Source organism: Oncorhynchus masou, unplaced genomic scaffold, assembly GCF_036934945.1.
Source record: "Oncorhynchus masou masou isolate Uvic2021 unplaced genomic scaffold, UVic_Omas_1.1 unplaced_scaffold_623, whole genome shotgun sequence".
Taxonomy (NCBI): Eukaryota; Metazoa; Chordata; class Actinopteri; order Salmoniformes; family Salmonidae; genus Oncorhynchus; species Oncorhynchus masou.
In genome coordinates, this window is record NW_027012660.1 from 28,916 (window position 1) to 47,500 (window position 18,585).

Below are 18,585 nucleotides of genomic sequence, written 5' to 3' on the forward strand. Positions count from 1 at the left end.
CGCGATGCTAGCTGTGGAGATAGCTGTGGTGCTAACTGTGGAGATATTTGTGGCACTAGCTGTGGAGATAGCCGTGATGCTAGCTGTGGAGATAGCCGTGACGCTAGCTGTGGCGCTAGCTGTGGAGATAGCCGTGATGCTAGCTGAAGAGATAGCTGTGATGCTAGCTGTGGCGATAGCTGTGGCGCTAGCTGTGGAGATAGCTGTGGAGATAGCTGTGGTGCTAGCTGTGGCGCTAGCTGTGGAGATAGCTGTGCAGCCTAGCTATTGCTAGCTAGTTTTAGTACCCTTCAAGACACATTTTGTTGAGGGATATCCAGGGTGGATTTGTTTTGAGAAATGATCACACTGATTAACCAACCTACAACAGGTTGTGTATTAATGTCAGAGTATAGTATAGGATATTACACTACCCTGGTAGTAGTCAAAGCCGTCACCACGTAGATAAAGAGCTCCAGTTGTTGGATGTTCAGTTCAAATGCATTGGCCATTTGTTGGACTGTGTCCCGAGAGGTAGACAGGAGCAGACCACTGGTCCTCTCTAAGCCAGAACAGTTCATAAATATCTGATGAGATGAGGAGATGAGGAAGACATTGGGATGAGGAGATGAGGAAGACATTGGGATGAGGAGATGAGGAAGACATTGGGATGAGGAGATGAGGAAGATGTTGATGAGGAGATAATGAAGACGTTGTGATGAGGAGATGAGGAAGATGTTGATGAGGAGATAAGGAAGACGTTGTCTTCAGGAAGACGTTGTCTAACATGTTGTCTGGCCCTGTTGTTTCAGCAGCCAGAGCAGACATCAGTAACATGTTGTCTGGCCCTGTTGTTTCAGCAGACATCAGTAACATGTTATCTGGCCCTGTTGTTCCAGCAGCCAGAGCAGACATCAGTAACATGTTGTCTGGCCCTGTTGTTTCAGCAGACATCAGTAACATGTTATCTGGCCCTGTTGTTCCAGCAGACATCAGTAACATGTTGTCTGGCCCTGTTGTTCCAGCAGATAGAGCAGACATCAGTAACATGTTGTCTGGCCCTGTTGTTCCAGCAGCCAGAGCAGACATCAGTAACATGTTGTCTGGCCCTGTTGTTCCAGCAGACATCAGTAACATGTTGTCTGGCCCTGTTGTTTCAGCAGACATCAGTAACATGTTGTCTGGCCCTGTTGTTTCAGCAGACATCAGTAACATGTTGTCTGGCCCTGTTGTTCCAGCAGCCAGAGCAGACATCAGTAACATGTTGTCTGGCCCTGTTGTTCCAGCAGATAGAGCAGACATCAGTAACATGTTGTCTGGCCCTGTTGTTCCAGCAGCCAGAGCAGACATCAGTAACATGTTGTCTGGCCCTGTTGTTTCAGCAGCCAGAGCAGACATCAGTAACATGTTGTCTGGCCCTGTTGTTCCAGCAGCCAGAGCAGACATCAGTAACATGTTGTCTGGCCCTGTTGTTCCAGCAGCCAGAGCAGACATCAGTAACATGTTGTCTGGCCCTGTTGTTCCAGCAGCCAGAGCAGACATCAGTAACATGTTGTCTGGCCCTGTTGTTCAGCAGCCAGAGCAGACATCAGTAACATGTTGTCTGGCCCTGTTGTTTCAGCAGCCAGAGCAGACATCAGTAACATGTTGTCTGGCCCTGTTGTTCCAGCAGCCAGAGCAGACATCAGTAACATGTTGTCTGGCCCTGTTGTTTCAGCAGACATCAGTAACATGTTGTCTGGCCCTGTTGTTCCAGCAGACATCAGTAACATGTTATCTGGCCCTGTTGTTCCAGCAGACATCAGTAACATGTTGTCTGGCCCTGTTGTTCCAGCAGACATCAGTAACATGTTGTCTGGCCCTGTTGTTTCAGCAGCCAGAGCAGACATCAGTAACATGTTGTCTGGCCCTGTTGTTTCAGCAGCCAGAGCAGACATCAGTAACATGTTGTCTGGCCCTGTTGTTCCAGCAGCCAGAGCAGACATCAGTAACATGTTGTCTGGCCCTGTTGTTCCAGCAGCCAGAGCAGACATCAGTAACATGTTGTCTGGCCCTGTTGTTTCAGCAGCCAGAGCAGACATCAGTAACATGTTGTCTGGCCCTGTTGTTTCAGCAGCCAGAGCAGACATCAGTAACATGTTGTCTGGCCCTGTTGTTTCAGCAGCCAGAGCAGACATCAGTAACATGTTGTCTGGCCCTGTTGTTTCCAGCAGACATCAGTAACATGTTGTCTGGCCCTGTTGTTCCTGCAGACATCAGTAACATGTTGTCTGGCCCTGTTGTTTCAGCAGCCAGAGCAGACATCAGTAACATGTTGTCTGGCCCTGTTGTTTCAGCAGCCAGAGCAGACATCAGTAACATGTTGTCTGGCCCTGTTGTTTCAGCAGCCAGAGCAGACATCAGTAACATGTTGTCTGGCCCTGTTGTTTCAGAGCAGACATCAGTAACATGTTGTCTGGCCCTGTTGTTTCAGCAGCCAGAGCAGACATCAGTAACATGTTGTCTGGCCCTGTTGTTTCAGCAGACATCAGTAACATGTTGTCTGGCCCTGTTGTTTCAGCAGACATCAGTAACATGTTGTCTGGCCCTGTTGTTTCAGCAGCCAGAGCAGACATCAGTAACATGTTGTCTGGCCCTGTTGTTTTCAGCAGCCAGAGCAGACATCAGTAACATGTTGTCTGGCCCTGTTGTTTCAGCAGCCAGAGCAGACATCAGTAACATGTTGTCTGGCCCTGTTGTTTCAGCAGCCAGAGCAGACATCAGTAACATGTTGTCTGGCCCTGTTGTTTCAGCAGCCAGAGCAGACATCAGTAACATGTTGTCTGGCCCTGTTGTTTCAGCAGACATCAGTAACATGTTGTCTGGCCCTGTTGTTTCAGCAGCCAGAGCAGACATCAGTAACATGTTGTCTGGCCCTGTTGTTTCAGCAGCAGACATCAGTAACATGTTTCTGGCCTGTTGTTTCAGCAGACATCAGTAACATGTTGTCTGGCCCTGTTGTTCCAGCAGCCAGAGCAGACATCAGTAACATGTTGTCTGGCCCTGTTGTTCCAGCAGCCAGAGCAGACATCAGTAACATGTTGTCTGGCCCTGTTGTTCAGCAGCCAGAGCAGACATCAGTAACATGTTTTCTGGCCCTGTTGTTCCAGCAGCCAGAGCAGACATCAGTAACATGTTGTCTGGCCCTGTTGTTCCAGCAGCCAGAGCAGACATCAGTAACATGTTGTCTGGCCCTGTTGTTCCAGCAGCCAGAGCAGACATCAGTAACTTGTTGTCCTGCCCTGTTGTTCCAGCAGACATCAGTAACATGTTGTCTGGCCCTGTTGTTCCAGCAGCCAGAGCAGACATCAGTAACTTGTTGTCCTGCCCTGTTGTTCCAGCAGACATCAGTAACGTGTTGTCTGGCCCTGTTGTTCCAGCAGCCAGAGCAGATATCAGTAACTTGTTGTCCTGCCCTGTTGTTCCAGCAGACATCAGTAACATGTTGTCTGGCCCTGTTTTCCAGCAGCCAGATCAGACATCAGTAACATGTTGTCTGGCCTGTTGTTCCAGCAGCCAGAGCAGCCATCAGTAACTTGTTGTCCTGCCCTGTTGTTCCAGCAGACATCAGTAACATGTTGTCTGGCCCTGTTGTTCCAGCAGCCAGAGCAGACATCAGTAACATGTTGTCTGGCCCTGTTGTTCCAGCAGCCAGAGCAGACATCAGTAACTTGTTGTCCTGCCCTGTTGTTCCAGCAGACATCAGTAACATGTTGTCTGGCCCTGTTGTTCCAGCAGCCAGAGCAGACATCAGTAACTTGTTGTCTGGCCCTGTTGTTCCAGCAGACATCAGTAACATGTTGTCTGGCCCTGTTGTTCCAGCAGCCAGATCAGACATCAGTAACATGTTGTCTGGCCCTGTTGTTCCAGCAGCCAGAGCAGCCATCAGTAACTTGTTGTCCTGCCCTGTTGTTCCAGCAGACATCAGTAACATGTTGTCTGGCCCTGTTGTTCCAGCAGCCAGAGCAGACATCAGTAACATGTTGTCTGGCCCTGTAGTTCCAGCAGCCAGAGCAGACATTAGTAACTTGTTGTCCTGCCCTGTTGTTCCAGCAGACATCAGTAACATGTTGTCTGGCCCTGTTGTTCCAGCAGCCAGAGCAGACATCAGTAACATGTTGTCTGGCCCTGTTGTTCCAGCAGCCAGAGCAGACATCAGTAACATGTTGTCTGGCCCTGTTGTTTCAGCAGACATCAGTAACATGTTGTATGGCCCTGTTGTTCCAGCAGCCAGAGCAGACATCAGTAACATGTTGTCTGGCCCTGTTGTTTCAGCAGACATCAGTAACATGTTGTCTGGCCCTGTTGTTCCAGCAGACATCAGTAACATGTTATCTGGCCCTGTTGTTCCAGCAGACATCAGTAACATGTTGTCTGGCCCTGTTGTTCCAGCAGACATCAGTAACATGTTGTCTGGCCCTGTTGTTTCAGCAGCCAGAGCAGACATCAGTAACATGTTGTCTGGCCCTGTTGTTTCAGCAGCCAGAGCAGACATCAGTAACATGTTGTCTGGCCCTGTTGTTTTCAGCAGCCAGAGCAGACATCAGTAACATGTTGTCTGGCCCTGTTGTTCCAGCAGCCAGAGCAGACATCAGTAACATGTTGTCTGGCCCTGTTGTTCCAGCAGAAACATGTTGTCTGCCCTGTTGTTCCAGCAGTAACATGTTGTCTGGCCCTGTTGTTTCAGCAGCCAGAGCAGACATCAGTAACATGTTGTCTGGCCCTGTTGTTTCAGCAGCCAGAGCAGACATCAGTAACATGTTGTCTGGCCCTGTTGTTTCAGCAGCCAGAGCAGACATCAGTAACATGTTGTCTGGCCCTGTTGTTCCAGCAGCCAGAGCAGACATCAGTAACATGTTGTCTGGCCCTGTTGTTCCAGCAGAAACAAGTAACATGTTGTCTGGCCCTGTTGTTTCAGCAGCCAGAGCAGACATCAGTAACATGTTGTCTGGCCCTGTTGTTTCAGCAGACATCAGTAACATGTTGTCTGTTCCTGTTGTTTCAGCAGCCAGAGCAGCCATCAGTAACTTGTTGTCCTGCCCTGTTGTTCCAGCAGACATCAGTAACATGTTGTCTGGCCCTGTTGTTCCAGCAGCCAGAGCAGACATCAGTAACATGTTGTCTGGCCCTGTAGTTCCAGCAGCCAGAGCAGACATCAGTAACTTGTTGTCCTGCCCTGTTGTTCCAGCAGACATCAGTAACATGTTGTCTGGCCCTGTTGTTCCAGCAGCCAGAGCAGACATCAGTAACATGTTGTCTGGCCCTGTTGTTTCAGCAGACATCAGTAACATGTTGTCTGGCCCTGTTGTTCCAGCAGACATCAGTAACATGTTGTCTGGCCCTGTTGTTTCAGCAGACATCAGTAACATGTTGTCTGGCCCTGTTGTTCCAGCAGACATCAGTAACATGTTATCTGGCCCTGTTGTTTCCAGCAGACATCAGTAACATGTTGTCTGGCCCTGTTGTTCCAGCAGACATCAGTAACATGTTGTCTGGCCCTCAGTAACATGTTTCAGCAGCCAGAGCAGACATCAGTAACATGTTGTCTGGCCCTGTTGTTTCAGCAGCCAGAGCAGACATCAGTAACATGTTGTCTGGCCCTGTTGTTCCAGCAGCCAGAGCAGACATCAGTAACATGTTGTCTGGCCCTGTTGTTCCAGCAGAAACAAGTAACATGTTGTCTGGCCAGAGCAGACTGTTGTTTCAGCAGCCAGAGCAGACATCAGTAACATGTTGTCTGGCCCTGTTGTTTCAGCAGACATCAGTAACATGTTGTCTGTTCCTGTTGTTCCAGCAGCCAGAGCAGACATCAGTAACATGTTGTCTGGCCCTGTTGTTTCAGCAGCCAGAGCAGACATCAGTAACATGTTATCTGGCCCTGTTGTTCCAGCAGACATCAGTAACATGTTGTCTGGCCCTGTTGTTCCAGCAGACATCAGTAACATGTTGTCTGGCCCTGTTGTTTCAGCAGCCAGAGCAGACATCAGTAACATGTTGTCTGGCCCTGTTGTTTCAGCAGCCAGAGCAGACATCAGTAACATGTTGTCTGGCCCTGTTGTTTCAGCAGCCAGAGCAGACATCAGTAACGTGTTGTCTGGCCCTGTTGTTTCAGCAGACATCAGTAACATGTTGTCTGGCCCTGTTGTTTCAGCAGCCAGAGCAGACATCAGTAACGTGTTGTCTGGCCCTGTTGTTTCAGCAGCCAGAGCAGACATCAGTAACATGTTGTCTGGCCCTGTTGTTTCAGCAGACATCAGTAACATGTTGTCTGGCCCTGTTGTTCCAGCAGCCAGAGCAGACATCAGTAACATGTTGTCTGGCCCTGTTGTTTCAGCAGCCAGAGCAGACATCAGTAACATCTTGTCTGGCCCTGTTGTTTCAGCAGACATCAGTAACATGTTGTCTGGCCCTGTTGTTTCAGCAGCCAGAGCAGACATCAGTAACATGTTGTCTGGCCCTGTTGTTTCAGCAGACATCAGTAACATGTTGTCTGGCCCTGTTGTTTCAGCAGACATCAGTAACATGTTGTCTGGCCCTGTTGTTCCAGCAGCCAGAGCAGACATCAGTAACATGTTGTCTGGCCCTGTTGTTCCAGCAGCCAGAGCAGACATCAGTAACATGTTGTCTGGCCCTGTTGTTCCAGCAGCCAGAGCAGACATCAGTAACATGTTGTCTGGCCCTGTTGTTCCAGCAGCCAGAGCAGACATCAGTAACATGTTGTCTGGCCCTGTTGTTCCAGCAGCCAGAGCAGACATCAGTAACTTGTTGTCCTGCCCTGTTGTTCCAGCAGACATCAGTAACATGTTGTCTGGCCCTGTTGTTCCAGCAGCCAGAGCAGACATCAGTAACTTGTTGTCCTGCCCTGTTGTTCCAGCAGACATCAGTAACGTGTTGTCTGGCCCTGTTGTTCCAGCAGCCAGAGCAGATATCAGTAACTTGTTGTCCTGCCCTGTTGTTCCAGCAGACATCAGTAACATGTTGTCTGGCCCTGTTTTTCCAGCAGCCAGATCAGACATCAGTAACATGTTGTCTGGCCCTGTTGTTCCAGCAGCCTTAGCAGCCATCAGTAACTTGTTGTCCTGCCCTGTTGTTCCAGCAGACATCAGTAACATGTTGTCTGGCCCTGTTGTTCCAGCAGCCAGAGCAGACATCAGTAACATGTTGTCTGGCCCTGTTGTTCCAGCAGCCAGAGCAGACATCAGTAACTTGTTGTCCTGCCCTGTTGTTCCAGCAGACATCAGTAACATGTTGTCTGGCCCTGTTGTTCCAGCAGCCAGAGCAGACATCAGTAACTTGTTTTCCTGCCCTGTTGTTCCAGCAGACATCAGTAACATGTTGTCTGGCCCTGTTGTTCCAGCAGCCAGATCAGACATCAGTAACATGTTGTCTGGCCCTGTTGTTCCAGCAGCCAGAGCAGCCATCAGTAACTTGTTGTCCTGCCCTGTTGTTCCAGCAGACATCAGTAACATGTTGTCTGGCCCTGTTGTTCCAGCAGCCAGAGCAGACATCAGTAACATGTTATCTGGCCCTGTTGTTCCAGCAGACATCAGTAACATGTTGTCTGGCCCTGTTGTTCCAGCAGACATCAGTAACATGTTGTCTGGCCCTGTTGTTTCAGCAGCCAGAGCAGACATCAGTAACATGTTGTCTGGCCCTGTTGTTTCAGCAGCCAGAGCAGACATCAGTAACATGTTGTCTGGCCCTGTTGTTTCAGCAGCCAGAGCAGACATCAGTAACGTGTTGTCTGGCCCTGTTGTTTCAGCAGACATCAGTAACATGTTGTCTGGCCCTGTTGTTTCAGCAGCCAGAGCAGACATCAGTAACATGTTGTCTGGCCCTGTTGTTTCAGCAGCCAGAGCAGACATCAGTAACATGTTGTCTGGCCCTGTTGTTTCAGCAGACATCAGTAACATGTTGTCTGGCCCTGTTGTTTCAGCAGCCAGAGCAGACATCAGTAACGTGTTGTCTGGCCCTGTTGTTTCAGCAGCCAGAGCAGACATCAGTAACATGTTGTCTGGCCCTGTTGTTTCAGCAGACATCAGTAACATGTTGTCTGGCCCTGTTGTTCCAGCAGCCAGAGCAGACATCAGTAACATGTTGTCTGGCCCTGTTGTTTCAGCAGCCAGAGCAGACATCAGTAACGTCTTGTCTGGCCCTGTTGTTTCAGCAGACATCAGTAACATGTTGTCTGGCCCTGTTGTTTCAGCAGCCAGAGCAGACATCAGTAACATGTTGTCTGGCCCTGTTGTTTCAGCAGACATCAGTAACATGTTGTCTGGCCCTGTTGTTCCAGCAGCCAGAGCAGACATCAGTAACATGTTGTCTGGCCCTGTTGTTCCAGCAGCCAGAGCAGACATCAGTAACATGTTGTCTGGCCCTGTTGTTCCAGCAGCCAGAGCAGACATCAGTAACATGTTGTCTGGCCCTGTTGTTCCAGCAGCCAGAGCAGACATCAGTAACATGTTGTCTGGCCCTGTTGTTCCAGCAGCCAGAGCAGACATCAGTAACTTGTTGTCCTGCCCTGTTGTTCCAGCAGACATCAGTAACATGTTGTCTGGCCCTGTTGTTCCAGCAGCCAGAGCAGACATCAGTAACTTGTTGTCCTGCCCTGTTGTTCCAGCAGACATCAGTAACGTGTTGTCTGGCCCTGTTGTTCCAGCAGCCAGAGCAGACATCAGTAACTTGTTGTCCTGCCCTGTTGTTCCAGCAGACATCAGTAACATGTTGTCTGGCCCTGTTGTTCCAGCAGCCAGATCAGACATCAGTAACATGTTGTCTGGCCCTGTTGTTCCAGCAGCCAGAGCAGCCATCAGTAACTTGTTGTCCTGCCCTGTTGTTCCAGCAGACATCAGTAACATGTTGTCTGGCCCTGTTGTTCCAGCAGCCAGAGCAGACACCAGTAACATGTTGTCTGGCCCTGTTGTTCCAGCAGCCAGAGCAGACATCAGTAACTTGTTGTCCTGCCCTGTTGTTCCAGCAGACATCAGTAACATGTTGTCTGGCCCTGTTGTTCCAGCAGCCAGAGCAGACATCAGTAACTTGTTGTCCTGCCCTGTTGTTCCAGCAGACATCAGTAACATGTTGTCTGGCCCTGTTGTTCCAGCAGCCAGATCAGACATCAGTAACATGTTGTCTGGCCCTGTTGTTCCAGCAGCCAGAGCAGCCATCAGTAACTTGTTGTCCTGCCCTGTTGTTCCAGCATACATCAGTAACATGTTGTCTGGCCCTGTTGTTCCAGCAGCCAGAGCAGACATCAGTAACATGTTGTCTGGCCCTGTTGTTCCAGCAGCCAGAGCAGACATCAGTAACTTGTTGTCCTGCCCTGTTGTTCCAGCAGACATCAGTAACATGTTGTCTGGCCCTGTTGTTCCAGCAGCCAGAGCAGACATCAGTAACTTGTTGTCCTGCCCTGTTGTTCCAGCAGACATCAGTAACGTGTTGTCTGGCCCTGTTGTTCCAGCAGCCAGATCAGACATCAGTAACGTGTTGTCTGGCTCTGTTGTTCCAGCAGCCAGAGCAGACATCAGTAACATGTTGTCTGGCCCTGTTGTTCCAGCAGCCAGAGCAGACATCAGTAACTTGTTGTCCTGCCCTGTTGTTCCAGCAGACATCAGTAACATGTTGTCTGGCCCTGTTGTTCCAGCAGCCAGAGCAGACATCAGTAACTTGTTGTCCTGCCCTGTTGTTCCAGCAGACATCAGTAACATGTTGTCTGGCCCTGTTGTTCCAGCAGCCAGAGCAGACATCAGTAACTTGTTTTCCTGCCCTGTTGTTCCAGCAGACATCATTAACGTGTTGTCTGGCCCTGTTGTTCCAGCAGCCAGATCAGACATCAGTAACGTGTTGTCTGGCCCTGTTGTTCCAGCAGCCAGAGCAGACATCAGTAACATGTTGTCTGGCCCTGTTGTTCCAGCAGCCAGAGCAGACATCAGTAACATGTTGTCTGGCCCTGTTGTTCCAGCAGCCAGGGCAGACATCAGTAACTTGTTGTCCTGCCCTGTTGTTCCAGCAGACATCAGTAACATTTTGTCTGGCCCTGTTGTTCCAGCAGCCAGAGCAGACATCAGTAACTTGTTGTCCTGCCCTGTTGTTCCAGCAGACATCAGTAACGTGTTGTCTGGCCCTGTTGTTCCAGCAGCCAGAGCAGACATCAGTAACTTGTTGTCCTGCCCTGTTGTTCCAGCAGACATCAGTAACATGTTGTCTGGCCCTGTTGTTCCAGCAGCCAGATCAGACATCAGTAACATGTTGTCCGGCCCTGTTGTTCCAGCAGCCAGAGCAGCCATCAGTAACTTGTTGTCCTGCCCTGTTGTTCCAGCAGACATCAGTAACATGTTGTCTGGCCCTGTTGTTCCAGCAGCCAGAGCAGACATCAGTAACATGTTGTCTTGCCCTGTTGTTCCAGCAGCCAGAGCAGACATCAGTAACTTGTTGTCCTGCCCTGTTGTTCCAGCAGACATCAGTAACATGTTGTCTGGCCCTGTTGTTCCAGCAGCCAGAGCAGACATCAGTAACTTGTTGTCCTGCCCTGTTGTTCCAGCAGACATCAGTAACGTGTTGTCCGGCCCTGTTGTTCCAGCAGCCAGAGCAGACATCAGTAACTTGTTGTCCTGCCCTGTTGTTCCAGCAGACATCAGTAACGTGTTGTCTGGCCCTGTTGTTCCAGCAGCCAGATCAGACATCAGTAACGTGTTGTCTGGCCCTGTTGTTCCAGCAGCCAGAGCAGACATCAGTAACATGTTGTCTGGCCCTGTTGTTCCAGCAGCCAGAGCAGACATCAGTAACTTGTTGTCCTGTCCTGTTGTTCCAGCAGACATCAGTAACATGTTGTCTGGCCCTGTTGTTCCAGCAGCCAGAGCAGACATCAGTAACTTGTTTTCCTGCCCTGTTGTTCCAGCAGACATCAGTAACGTGTTGTCTGGCCCTGTTGTTCCAGCAGCCAGATCAGACATCAGTAACGTGTTGTCTGGCCCTGTTGTTCCAGCAGCCAGATCAGACATCAGTAACGTGTTGTCTGGCCCTGTTGTTCCAGCAGCCAGAGCAGACATCAGTAACATGTTGTCTGGCCCTGTTGTTCCAGCAGCCAGAGCAGACATCAGTAACATGTTGTCTGGCCCTGTTGTTCTAGCAGACATCAGTAACATGTTGTCTGGCCCTGTTGTTCCAGCAGACATCAGTAACATGTTGTCTGGCCCTGTTGTTTCAGCAGACATCAGTAACATGTTGTCTGGCCCTGTTGTTCCAGCAGACATCAGTAACATGTTGTCTGGCCCTGTTGTTCTAGCAGACATCAGTAACATGTTATCTGGCCCTGTTGTTCCAGCAGCCAGAGCAGACATCAGTAACATGTTGTCTGGCCCTGTTGTTCCAGCAGACATCAGTAACATGTTGTCTGGCCCTGTTGTTCCAGCAGCCAGAGCAGACATCAGTAACGTGTCTGCTGAGCGGTTCCGTATCTTCCGAGCTGAGAAGACGTACAGTGTGAACGCTGGGAAGTGGTACTTTGAGTTTGAGGTGCTGACGTCAGGCGAGATGAGGGTCGGCTGGGCGCGGCCTGGCTGTCTACCTGACCAGGAGCTGGGCTCTGACCAACACGCCTTCGTCTTCGACGGATTCAAGGTGAGTCGGGAATTCCCACACACGTTTATTGAGGTTTATTAAAAGAAATGTTTCAACACGTAGAGGAGGTTTACAACGTCCAGACCTTCATAAGTGTTCACAGAACTATCAGAGCACCTTATTCAGTTGAGATGTTGTGTCAGTGGCCTACCCACAATACCCCATAATGACAAATCGGAATTATGTTTTTAGAATTTTTTAACAAATTATTTAAAAATGATAAGCTGACATGTCTAGAGTCAGTCAGTATAAATGAGAAGCTGACATGTCTAGAGTCAGTCAGTATAAATGAGAAGCTGACATGTCTAGAGTCAGTCAGTCAGTATAAATGAGAAGCTGACATGTCTAGAGTCAGTCAGTATAAATGAGAAGCTGACATGTCTAGAGTCAGTCAGTATAAATGAGAAGCTGACATGTCTGGAGTCAGTCAGTATAAATGAGAAGCTGACATGTTTAGAGACAGTCAGTATAAATGAGAAGCTGACATGTCTAGAGTCAGTCAGTATAAATGAGAAGCTGACATGTCTAGAGTCAGTCAGTATAAATGAGAAGCTGACATGTCTAGAGTCAGTCAGTCAGTATAAATGAGAAGCTGACATGTCTAGAGTCAGTCAGTATAAATGAGAAGCTGACATGTCTAGAGTCAGTCAGTATAAATGAGAAGCTGACATGTCTAGAGTCAGTCAGTATAAATGAGAAGCTGACATGTCTAGAGTCAGTCAGTATAAATGAGAAGCTGACATGTCTAGAGTCAGTCAGTATAAATGAGAAGCTGACATGTCTAGAGTCAGTCAGTATAAATGAGAAGCTGACATGTCTAGAGTCAGTCAGTATAAATGAGAAGCTGACATGTCTAGAGTCAGTCAGTATAAATGAGAAGCTGACATGTCTAGAGTCAGTCAGTATAAATGAGAAGCTGACATGTCTAGAGTCAGTTAGTTTAATGAGAAGCTGACATGTCTAGAGTCAGTCAGTATAAATGAGAAGCTGACATGTCTAGAGTCAGTCAGTATAAATGAGAAGCTGACATGTCTAGAGTCAGTCAGTCAGTATAAATGAGAAGCTGACATGTCTAGAGTCAGTCAGTATAAATGAGAAGCTGACATGTTTAGAGTCAGTCAGTATAAATGAGAAGCTGACATGTCTAGAGTCAGTCAGTATAAATGAGAAGCTGACATGTCTAGAGTCAGTCAGTATAAATGAGAAGCTGACATGTCTAGAGTCAGTCAGTATAATGAGAAGCTGACATGTCTAGAGTCAGTCAGTATAAATGAGAAGCTGACATGTCTAGAGTCAGTCAGTATAAATGAGAAGCTGACATGTCTAGAGTCAGTCAGTATAAATGAGAAGCTGACATGTCTGGAGTCAGTCAGTATAAATGAGAAGCTGACATGTCTAGAGTCAGTCAGTATAAATGAGAAGCTGACATGTCTAGAGTCAGTCAGTATAAATGAGAAGCTGACATGTCTAGAGTCAGTCAGTATAAATGAGAAGCTGACATGTCTAGAGTCAGTCAGTATAAATGAGAAGCTGACATGTCTAGAGTCAGTCAGTATAAATGAGAAGCTGACATGTCTAGAGTCAGTCAGTATAAATGAGAAGCTGACATGTCTAGAGTCAGTCAGTATAAATGAGAAGCTGACATGTCTAGAGTCAGTCAGTATAAATGAGAAGCTGACATGTCTAGAGTCAGTCAGTATAAATGAGAAGCTGACATGTCTAGAGTCAGTCAGTATAAATGAGAAGCTGACATGTCTAGAGTCAGTCAGTATAAATGAGAAGCTGACATGTCTAGAGTCAGTCAGTATAAATGAGAAGCTGACATGTCTAGAGTCAGTCAGTATAAATGAGAAGCTGACATGTCTAGAGTCAGTCAGTCAGTATAAATGAGAAGCTGACATGTCTAGAGTCAGTCAGTATAAATGAGAAGCTGACATGTCTAGAGTCAGTCAGTCAGTATAAATGAGAAGCTGACATGTCTAGAGTCAGTCAGTCAGTATAAATGATAAGCTGACATGTCTAGAGTCAGTCAGTCAGTATAAATGAGAAGCTGACATGTCTAGAGTCAGTCAGTATAAATGAGAAGCTGACATGTCTAGAGTCAGTCAGTATAAATGAGAAGCTGACATGTCTAGAGTCAGTTAGTTTAAATGAGAAGCTGACATGTCTAGAGTCAGTCAGTATAAATGAGAAGCTGACATGTCTAGAGTCAGTCAGTATAAATGAGAAGCTGACATGTCTAGAGTCAGTCAGTCAGTATAAATGAGAAGCTGACATGTCTAGAGTCAGTCAGTATAAATGAGAAGCTGACATGTTTAGAGTCAGTCAGTATAAATGAGAAGCTGACATGTCTAGAGTCAGTCAGTATAAATGAGAAGCTGACATGTCTAGAGTCAGTCAGTATAAATGAGAAGCTGACATGTCTAGAGTCAGTCAGTATAAATGAGAAGCTGACATGTCTAGAGTCAGTCAGTATAAATGAGAAGCTGACATGTCTAGAGTCAGTCAGTATAAATGAGAAGCTGACATGTCTAGAGTCAGTCAGTATAAATGAGAAGCTGACATGTCTAGAGTCAGTCAGTATAAATGAGAAGCTGACATGTCTAGAGTCAGTCAGTATAAATGAGAAGCTGACATGTCTAGAGTCAGTCAGTATAAATGAGAAGCTGACATGTCTAGAGTCAGTCAGTATAAATGAGAAGCTGACATGTCTAGAGTCAGTCAGTATAAATGAGAAGCTGACATGTCTAGAGTCAGTCAGTATAAATGAGAAGCTGACATGTCTAGAGTCAGTCAGTCAGTATAAATGAGAAGCTGACATGTCTAGAGTCAGTCAGTATAAATTAGAAGCTGCCAGGTCTGGAGTCGGTCAGTATAAATGAGAAGCTGACATGTCTAGAGTCAGTCAGTATAAATGAGAAGCTGACATGTCTAGAGTCAGTCAGTATAAATGAGAAGCTGACATGTCTAGAGTCAGTCAGTATAAATGAGAAGCTGACATGTCTAGAGTCAGTCAGTATAAATGAGAAGCTGACATGTCTAGAGTCAGTCAGTATAAATGAGAAGCTGACATGTCTAGAGTCAGTCAGTATAAATGAGAAGCTGCCAGGTCTAGAGTCAGTCAGTATAAATGAGAAGCTGACATGTCTAGAGTCAGTCAGTCAGTATAAATGAGAAGCTGACATGTCTAGAGTCAGTCAGTATAATATACCTAGGAGTTCATATGTGCTTATTAACAAGTCATATGATATGTTACCCGGACTCACTCTGTGTGCAATAATAGTGTTTAACCTGATAGTTGAATGACTTCCTGATCTCTGTACTTCACACATACAATTATCAGTCCAGCAGTGAATTTCAAACACAGATTCAACCACAAAGACAACATCCTAGAAGAAATCCTGCTTCAGTCTGCTTTCCACCAGACACTGGGAGATGAATTCACCTTTCAGCAGGACGATAACCTATGTTCCTGAGAGGGTTACATTTTTGGCTTAAATCTACGTGGCAATCTATGACAAGACTTGAAAGTGGTTGTCTTGCAATGATCAACAACCAATTTGACAAGAGCTTGAAGAACTTTGAATAGAATAATAGGGAAAATGTTGCACAATTCAGGTGTGGAAAGATCTTAGAGAAAGACTCACAGCTGTAATCGCTCTTAGAGACGTACCCAGAATGACTCACAGCTGGAATCGCTCTTAGAGAATTACCCAGAAAGACTCACAGCTGTAATCGCTCTTAGAGAATGACCCAGAAAGACTCACAGCTGTAATCGCTCTTAGAGACGTACCCAGAATGACTCATAGCTGTAATCACTCTTAGAGAATGACCCAGAAAGACTCACAGCTGTAATCGCTCTTAGAGAAAGACTCACAGCTGTAATCGATCTTAGAGAATTACCCAGAAAGACTCACAGCTGGAATCGCTCTTAGAGAATTACCCAGAAAGACTCACAGCTGTAATCGCTCTTAGAGAATGACCCAGAAAGACTCACAGCTGGAATCGCTCTTAGAGACGTACCCAGAATGACTCATAGCTGTAATCGCTCTTAGAGACGTACCCAGAATGACTCACAGCTGTAATCGCTCTTAGAGAAAGACTCACAGCTGTAATCGCTCTTAGAGAAAGACTCACAGCTGTAATCGCTCTTAGAGAATGACCCAGAAAGACTCACAGCTGGAATCGCTCTTAGAGACGTACCCAGAATGACTCATAGCTGTAATCACTCTTAGAGAATGACCCAGAAAGACTCACAGCTGTAATCGCTCTTAGAGAAAGACTCACAGCTGTAATCGCTCTTAGAGACGTACCCAGAATGACTCACAGCTGTAATCGCTCTTAGAGACGTACCCAGAATGACTTATAGCTGTAATCGCTCTTAGAGACGTACCGAGAATGACTCACAGCTGTAATCGCTCTTAGAGACGTACCCAGAAAGACTCACAGCTGTAATCGCTCTTAGAGACGTACCCAGAAAGACTCACAGCTGTAATCGCTCTTAGAGACGTACCCAGAAAGACTCACAGCTGTAATCGCTCTTAGAGAATGACCCAGAAAGACTCACAGCTGTAATCGCTCTTAGAGACGTACCCAGAATGACTTATAGCTGTAATCGCTCTTAGAGAATGACCTAGAAAGACTCACAGCTGTAATCGCTCTTAGAGAATGACCTAGAAAGACTCACGGCTGTAATCGCTCTTAGAGAATGACCCAGAAAGACTCACAGCTGTAATCGCTCTTAGAGAATGACCCAGAAAGACTCACAGCTGTAATCGCTCTTAGAGAATGACCCAGAAAGACTCACAGCTGTAATCGCTCTTAGAGATGTACCCAGAATGACTTATAGCTGTAATCGCTCTTAGAGAATGACCCAGAAAGACTCACAGCTGTAATCACTCTTAGAGAATTACCCAGAAAGACTCACAGCTGTAATCGCTCTTAGAGACGTACCCAGAAAGACTCACAGCTGTAATCGCTCTTAGAGACGTACCCAGAAAGACTCACAGCTGTAATCGCTCTTAGAGACCTACCCAGAATGTCTTATAGCTGTAATCGCTCTTAGAGAATGACCCAGAAAGACTCACAGCTGTAATCGCTCTTAGAGACGTACCCAGAATGACTTATAGCTGTAATCGCTCTTAGAGAATGACCCAGAAAGACTCACAGCTGTAATCGCTCTTAGAGACGTACCCAGAATGACTTATAGCTGTAATCGCTCTTAGAGAATGACCCAGAAAGACTTATAGCTATAATCACTCTTAGAGAATGACCCAGAAAGACTCACAGCTGTAATCGCTCTTAGAGACGTACCCAGAATGACTTATAGCTGTAATCGCTCTTAGAGAATGACCCAGAAATACTTATAGCTGTAATCACTCTTAGAGAATGACCCAGAAAGACTCACAGCTGTAATCGCTCTTAGAGACGTACCCAGAATGACTTATAGCTGTAATCGCTCTTAGAGAATGACCCAGAAAGACTCACAGCTGTAATCGCTCTTAGAGACGTACCCAGAATGACTTATAGCTGTAATCGCTCTTAGAGAATGACCCAGAAAGACTTATAGCTATAATCGCTCTTAGAGAATGACCCAGAAAGACTCACAGCTGTAATCGCTCTTAGAGACGTACCCAGAATGACTTATAGCTGTAATCGCTCTTAGAGAATGACCTAGAAAGACTCACAGCTGTAATCGCTCTTAGAGAATGACCCAGAAAGACTCACAGCTGTAATCACTCTTAGAGAATGACCCAGAAAGACTCACAGCTGTAATCGCTCTTAGAGATGTACCCAGAATGACTTATAGCTGTAATCGCTCTTAGAGAATGACCCAGAAAGACTCACAGCTGTAATCACTCTTAGAGATTTACCCAGAAAGACTCACAGCTGTAATCGCTCTTAGAGACGTACCCAGAAAGAATCACAGCTGTAATCGCTCTTAGAGACGTATCCAGAAAGACTCACAGCTGTAATCGCTCTTAGAGACGTACCCAGAATGACTTATAGCTGTAATCGCTCTTAGAGAATGACCCAGAAAGACTCACAGCTGTAATCGCTCTTAGAGACGTACCCAGAATGACTTATAGCTGTAATCGCTCTTAGAGAATGACCCAGAAAGACTCACAGCTGTAATCGCTCTTAGAGACGTACCCAGAATGACTTATAGCTGTAATCGCTCTTAGAGAATGACCCAGAAATACTTATAGCTGTAATCACTCTTAAAGAATGACCCAGAAAGACTCACAGCTGTAATCACTCTTAGAGATTTCCCCAGAAAGACTCACAGCTGGAATCGCTCTTAGAGACGTACCCAGAAAGACTCACAGCTGTAATCGCTCTTAGAGATGTACCCAGAAAGACTCACAGCTGGAATCGCTCTTAGAGATGTACCCAGAAAGACTCACAGCTGGAATCGCTCTTAGAGACGTACCCAGAAAGACTCACAGCTGTATTCGCTCTTAGAGACTTACCCAGAAAGACTCACAGCTGTATTCGCTCTTAGAGACTTACCCAGAAAGACTCACAGCTGTAATCGCTCTTAGAGACTTACCCAGAATGACTCACAGCTGGAATCGCTCTTAGAGACGTACCCAGAAAGACTCACAGCTGTATTCGCTCTTAGAGATTTCCCCAGAAAGACTCACAGCTGTAATCACTCTTAGAGAATTACCCAGAAAGACTCACAGCTGTAATCGCTCTTAGAGATTTACCCAGAAAGACTCACAGCTGTAATCGCTCTTAGAGAATTACCCACTCACAGCTGTAATCGCTCTTAGAGAATTACCCACTCACAGCTGTAATCGCTCTTAGAGAATTACACACTCACAGCTGTAATTGCTGCCAAAGGTGCTTCTACAAAGTATTGACTCAGGGGTGTGAATACTTAGTCAGCAGGACACCTCTCGACAACTTCCCGCAAAATTGGAGGGCTGCAATTCAAATAAA

The 18,585-nt window shown here is 46.7% G+C and overlaps 1 pseudogene; it reads left to right on the forward strand.

Annotated features, from left to right (window-relative positions):
- LOC135536472 (ryanodine receptor 2-like) overlaps window positions 1-18,585 on the forward strand; it is a 317,124-nt pseudogene that overhangs the window by 19,646 nt on the left and 278,893 nt on the right.